Raw genomic sequence first — 6,612 nt, forward strand, 5'->3', positions numbered from 1 at the left:
GCAAAGATGCCTCCCTGTAAATAAGATATATCAGGGTACCTAATCATAGAATTACTCCAACCTTCTGACAGCATCCGTCCCCGAGCAAAGCCGTACTTCCTTAAACCCTCCCCTAAATCACTTAACAAGCCCAAATCCTGTAATTGTTTTCTAACACTGTCTTAATGAGATACCCCATGGTTCCCCCATGGTGTACATTCTCCCTCATAGCAATGAGTAATAAACTTAATGTTTTCAGTAATAAGTATATTCCTGGTGGTCATTGCCTGGAGGGAATAGACGTGATGTCAATCAGCAAAGTTTTAATTTTAGAAAACAAAATTTCTTGCTGAGAAAGCAGTAGTCTCCACCAGGCGAGGTGATTCATGTTACATGGAAGGCTGCGGCAAGAGAATCACTTGAAGCCAGGAGGTGGAGGTTGCAATGAGCCAAGATCACACCACTACACTCCAGGCTGTGTGACAGAGCAAGGTCTGTCTTAAAAAAAAAAGAAAGAAAAGAAAAAGAAAAAAGTGGTAGTCTCTCAAAGAAAGGAGTTATTTATGAGACTACAGCTGCAGCATATTTAATCCCAGCTACCTGGGAGACTGAGGGGGGAGGATCCCTTGAACCCGGGAGACAGAGGTTGCAGTGAGCCGAGATCACGCCATTGCACTCCAGCCTGCACATCTATTATCTGTGATGATAAATAGCAGGACAGGTTTTCACAGTCTGAGCTAATTTTATGTTTCTTACTTTCCTTATTTGAACTTTAGTACCAAAAGGCAAGAGGACAGGGATTTTTGCCTGTCTTCTTTGCTGTTATTTCCTCAGTGCCTAAAAGACTGCCAGGCATTGGACCAGGTGCCGTGGCTCACGCCTGTAATCCTGGCACTTTGGGAGGCTGAGGTGGGCAGATTACTTGAGGTCAGGAGTTTGAGACCAGCCTGGCCAACATGGTGAAACCCTGTCTCTACTAGAAATACAAAAATTAGCTGGGCTTGGTGGTGCATGTCTGTAATCCCAGCTACTCGGGAGGCTGAGGCAGGAGAATCCTTTGAACCCGGGAGGCAGAGGTTGCAGTGAGCCAAGATCTCACCATTGCACTCCAGACTGGGTGATTATTTTCCAAAGTGGTTGTACCATTTTACATTCCCACCAGCAATGTAGAAGGGTTCCAGTTCCTTGGCAATAGATGGTGTGGTCAATCTTTTTAATTTTAGCCATCCTGATACTACACTACTTTTTCTTTTTTTTTTTGAGACACAGTCTCTGTTGCCCGGGCTGGAGTGCAGTGATGCAACCTTGGCTCACTGTAAGCTCCGCCTCCTGGGTTCATGCCATTCTCCTGCCTCAGCCTCCCGAGTAGCTGGGACTACAGGCGCCCACCACCAGGCCGGCTAATTTTTTTGTATTTTTTTAGTAGAGACAAGGTTTCACCCTGTTAGGCAGGATGGTCTCGATCTCCTGACCTCATGATCTGCCCACCTCAGCCTCCCAAAGTGCTGGGATTACAGGCATGAGCCACCACGCCTGGCCTCTTTTTTTTTTTTTTTTTTTTTTTTAGGACGGAGTTTTCCCCTGTCGCCCAGGCTGTAGTATAATCTGCGATCTTGGCTCACTGCAACCTCCACCTCCCCGGTTCCAGCAATTCTCCTACCCCAGCCTCTTGAGTAGCTGGGATTACAGATGTCCACCACACATCCAGCTAATTTCTGTATTTTTATTTTTTTGTTTTTGTTTTTTGGAGACAGAGTCTCGCTCTGTGGCCCAGGCAGGGGTGTAGTGGCATGATCTTGGCTCACTGTAACCTCTGCCGCCTCCTGGATTCAATCAATTCTCATGCCTCAGCCTCCCAAGTAGCTGGGACTACAGGCACATGCTGCCATGCCCGGCTAATTTTTTGCATTTTAGTAGAGATGGCATTTCACCATGTTGCCCAGGCTGGTCTCGAACTCCTGAGCTTAGGCAGTCCACCCGCCTCGACCTCCCAAAGTGTTGGGGATTACAGGTATGAGCCATTGTGCTTGGCCACATTGCGCTTTTAGTTTGCATTTCTGTAGTAATGAATGATGTTGAGCATCTTTTCATGTGCTTATTTGCCATCCATATACCTTTGGTGAAGTGTGTCTGTTCAAATATTTTGTCCTTTTTTTTTTTTTTTTTTTGAGATGGAGTCTCACTCTGTCGCCAGGCTGGAGTGCAGTGGTGCAATCTTGGCTCACTGCAACCTCCATCTCCTGGGTTCAAGTGATTCTCCTGCCTCAGCCTCCCGCGTAGCTGGGACTACAGGCATGTGCCCCCATGCCCAGCTAATTTTTGTATTTTGAATAGAGATGGGGTTTCACTATGTTGGCCAGGATGGTCTTGATCTCTTGACCTCATGATCCACCCACCTCAGCCTCCCAAAGTGCTGAGATTACAGGCGTGAACCATATAGAGAACAATTAATTTCTGTATATTGATCTTATTCTGCAACTTTGCTAAACTCGTTTATTCATTCTAGTTAGCTTTTTGAAGATTTTTCTTGGATTTTCTGTATAGATGATTATGTCATCCATGAATAAAGACAGTTTTCTTCTTCCTTTCCAGTCTAGATGCCTTTGATTTCCTTTTCTTGCTTGAGTGCACTGGCTAGAAATGGTGAGAGCAGACATCCTTGTCTTATTTCTGATCTTAGGGGAAAGCTTTCAGTCTTTCACCATTAAATATATGTTAGCTGTGGGTTTTTCTTTTTTTTTTTTTTTTTTTTTTTTTTTTTGAGACGGAGTCTCACGCTGTTGCCCAGGCTGGAGTGCAGTGGCGCGATCTCGGCTCACTGCAAGCTCCGCCTCCCGGGTTCCCGCCATTCTCCTGCCTCAGCCTCCTGAGTAGCTGGGACCACAGGCGCCCGCCACCGCGCCCGGCTAATTTTTTGTATTTTTAGTAGAGACGGGGTTTCACTGTGGTCTCGATCTCCTGACCTTGTGATCCGCCCGCCTCGGCCTCCCAAAGTGCTGGGATTACAGGCTTGAGCCACCGCGCCCGGCCAGCTGTGGGTTTTTCATGGAGGCCCTTTATCAGGTTGAAAATGTTCCCTCTTTTTGGTACTCCTTTTTCTGGCCTCTGTAGTTCTTGTATGCTGAATGCTTGTGTGACCCTCTGCAAGTCTGCAGGTTCTCTCTCTGTGCAACACTGTCATTTCTGGTACTCTGTCCCATGAACTCTAGCTGCCTTGGTCTCTCCAGACTCTCAGCTCTGTCTTTTCAACTCAAGGAGTATTCCAGGGCCAGGCATGGTGGCTCACGCCTGTAATCCCAGCACTTTGGGAGGCTGAGGTGGGTGGATCATTTGAGCCCAGGAGTTTGAGACCAGCCCGGGCAACGTGGTGAATCCCTCCCTATTAAAAATACAAAAACACCATGCGGGTGTGGTGGCACACACCTGTAGTCCCAGCTACTTGGGAGGCTGAGGTGGGAAGATTACATGAGCCTGGCAGGTCGAGGCTACAGTGAGCTGTGATTGCACCCCTGCATTCTAGCCTGGGCAACAGAGTGAGACCCTGTCAAAAAAAAAAAAAAGAAAGAAAAAAGAAATATTCTAGGCTCCACCTTAGTTTCTCCTCACTGTCTGGAAATTCTTTTTTTTTTTTTTTTTTTGAGACGGAGTCTTGCTCTGTCGCCCAGGCTGGAGTGCAGTGGCACGATATCGGCTCACTGCAAGCTCCACCTCCCGGGTTCACGCCATTCTCCCGCCTCAGCCTCCGAGTAGCTGGGACTACAGGCGCCCGCCACCACGCCCGGCTAGTTTTTTGTATTTTTAGTAGAGACGGGGTTTCATCATATTAGCCAGGATGGTCTCGATCTCCTGACCTCGTGATCCACCCGCCTCGGCCTCCCAAAGTGCTGGGATTACAGGCTTGAGCCACCGCGCCCAGCCTGGAAATTCTTTTAAGGTGGTATGAACTGAGATGATCCTAGGTTCATCACATTATTTTCCCATCTCTCATGGATTATGTCCTTTGCTGGAAATGGAAGTCTGTGGATTATCTTTTTGTTGTTGTTTTATTTTGCTTTGATTATCTTTTGAGATCCAAAGTTAAGAACATATTCCTTTACTGTTTGAGCTTATTGAGTTGTTTAAAAAAGGTCTTTCTTACCCCAAAGATCATAAATATATTCTCTTATATTTTCTTGAAAAGTTATAAAGGATTTCTTTTCACATTTAAGCCTTTAATCTATCTGCAGTTGATTTTTGTGTTTGGTGTGAAGGAATGCAGATCCATTTTTGGAATAGCATGTTGCATTTGATTTTGCTGGTAAGTTGATTGGTATTATGTTGGATCTTTTTTTTTTACTCCCCTTTTTTTCTTCCATTTCTTTCTTCTTATTACTTTTTGGTTCTAGTCTAATCCATGTATATTGAATCTTAGATATAGTTTGAGGATAATCAATATATATTTAATATAAAATATTGATTCTTCCTATATTTATTCATTCTTGTTTTGAGAGTGATGGGTTAGTTCTACTTATTTTCCCATTAGAAAGATGCCCTCATTGGCCAGGTGCAGTGGCTCACACCTATAATCCCAACAGGTTGGGAGGCTGAGGCGGGCAGATCACTTGAGGCCAGGAGTTCAAGACCAGCCTGGGCAACATGGTGAAACCTCGTCTCTACTAAAAATACAAAAATCAGCCAGGCATGGTGGTGCATGCCTGTAGTCTCAGCTACTCAGGTGACTGAGGTAGGAGGATGGCTTGAGCCTAGGAGACGAGGGCGAGGAGGGGTTGCAGTGAGCCAAGATTATACCATTGTGCTCCAGCCTGGGCAACAGAGCAAGACTCTGCCTAAAAACAAAACAAAACAAAAAACGATGCCCTCATGAACATACTAAACCATGTCCTTGGTGAACATATGCAGGAGTTTCTCTAGTATCTGGAGTGGAATTGTTGGGTTATAGGCAGAGGTGAATTTATCATAAAGCTGATAAAGCTAATCTACTGTTCATAATGTTGTACTCTTTTTGTCAAAGAGAACTCCCCTCCAATTATATAAGCTTCAGGTCCTGGAATACTTGGATTTGCCTCCATTGTTGTTTATGCACATGTTGAACAGAATAGTGCAACTATGGAAAATTCAAACAGCTTCTCTAAAGGAAATTGGGGAGAATGGTGTTGGAAGGACTGGAGGAACAAAAGGGTGAAGGGGATTTTACTTAGCAATTGGGAAGCTCCTACCTCCCCTGGCCTGGAGCACTCTCCTCTGTATTGAGTGGGCTGGAAGCCTGTAAACTAAATCTTCCAGACTGCTTTTCCAGCTGGCTTCCAATGCTGCTCTGTCAGGGAGACACTGGCAGGAGACTGGAAGGCAGGAAGAAGGAATTCTTCTGCTCATGATCACTCCCCTGGCAGGGTCAGCATCAGTAGTGGGTGACTGGGCTGCAGCAGACAGCGACAGTCTCAGCAGAGGCAGCAGGGGTGAGTGAGCGCAGGTGTCTGGCTTCCAGCAGCCACAAGGGGAGCCACGCCTCCCATGGCTCTGCAGTTCCCATAGCTCCCTCTGTCCACAGTCCCTTCACGCCCTCAGTTCACCACATCTTCAGCTCTGTTTGGATCTACAGGCCTTCGTCATCTGTATTTTCTTTCCATTAGCTCCATTTCCTTCCATCCCTAGCAGGAATCTATGAACTACCCTTGAATTCAGAGTTCTCTTGCAAGTACCCTCAACGTCTTCATCTTGTTGGCCTCCTGGGAATGGCACCTGCTCTGCAGCTCCCAGTCCTGGATGCATCCTTTAGCCCCACTTCTCTAGTGACCCTCACTACTAGAAAACAGCATGGGCCCTGCCAGCCCCAGTCCACATGGTGCTGCATGGACACCATGGCTCCCTGCGCCTCCCTGTCTCTCAGTTGATGAGTTGCTGCCTCATCAACAGGTTGTTGTCTGACACCTCTATCATCTGTGACAAGAGGTTTTTGTTTGTTTTGTTTTTAAAATAATAGAGATGGGGGCCACCAGGTGTAGTGGCTTACGCCTGTAATCCCAGCACTTGGCCGCACACCGTGGCTCAAGCCTGTAATCCCTGCACTTTGGGAGGCCGAGATGGGCGGATCACAAGGTCAGGAGATCATCCTGGCTAACCTGGTGAAACCCCGTCTCTACTAAAAAAATACAAAAAACTAGCCGGGCGAGGTGGCGGGCACCTGTAGTCCCAGCTACTTGGAAGGCTGAGGCAGGAGAATGGCCTAAACTCGGGAGGCGGAGCTTGCAGTGAGCTGAGATCCGGCCACTGCACTCCAGCCTGGGCAACAGAGCGAGACTCAGTCTCAAAAGAAAAAAAAAAAAAAATCCCAGCACTTGAGGAGGCTGAAGCAGGCAGATCACTTGAGGTCAGGAGTTCAAAACCAGCCTGGCCAACATGGTGAAACCTGTCTCTACTAAAAATACAAAAATTAGCCAGGTGTGGTGGCGTGCGCCTGTAGTCCCAGTTACTCAAGAGGCTGAGATACGAGAATTGCTTGAACCTGGGGATTGAAGGTTGCAGTGAGCCAAGATCACACCACTGCACTCCAGCCTGGGCAACAGAGCAAGACTTCATCTCAAAAATAAATAAATATAAATATAATAATAATAATAATAGTGATGGAGTTTTGCC

This window comes from Macaca nemestrina, chromosome 2 (genome assembly GCF_043159975.1).
Source record: "Macaca nemestrina isolate mMacNem1 chromosome 2, mMacNem.hap1, whole genome shotgun sequence".
Classification (NCBI taxonomy): Eukaryota; Metazoa; Chordata; class Mammalia; order Primates; family Cercopithecidae; genus Macaca; species Macaca nemestrina.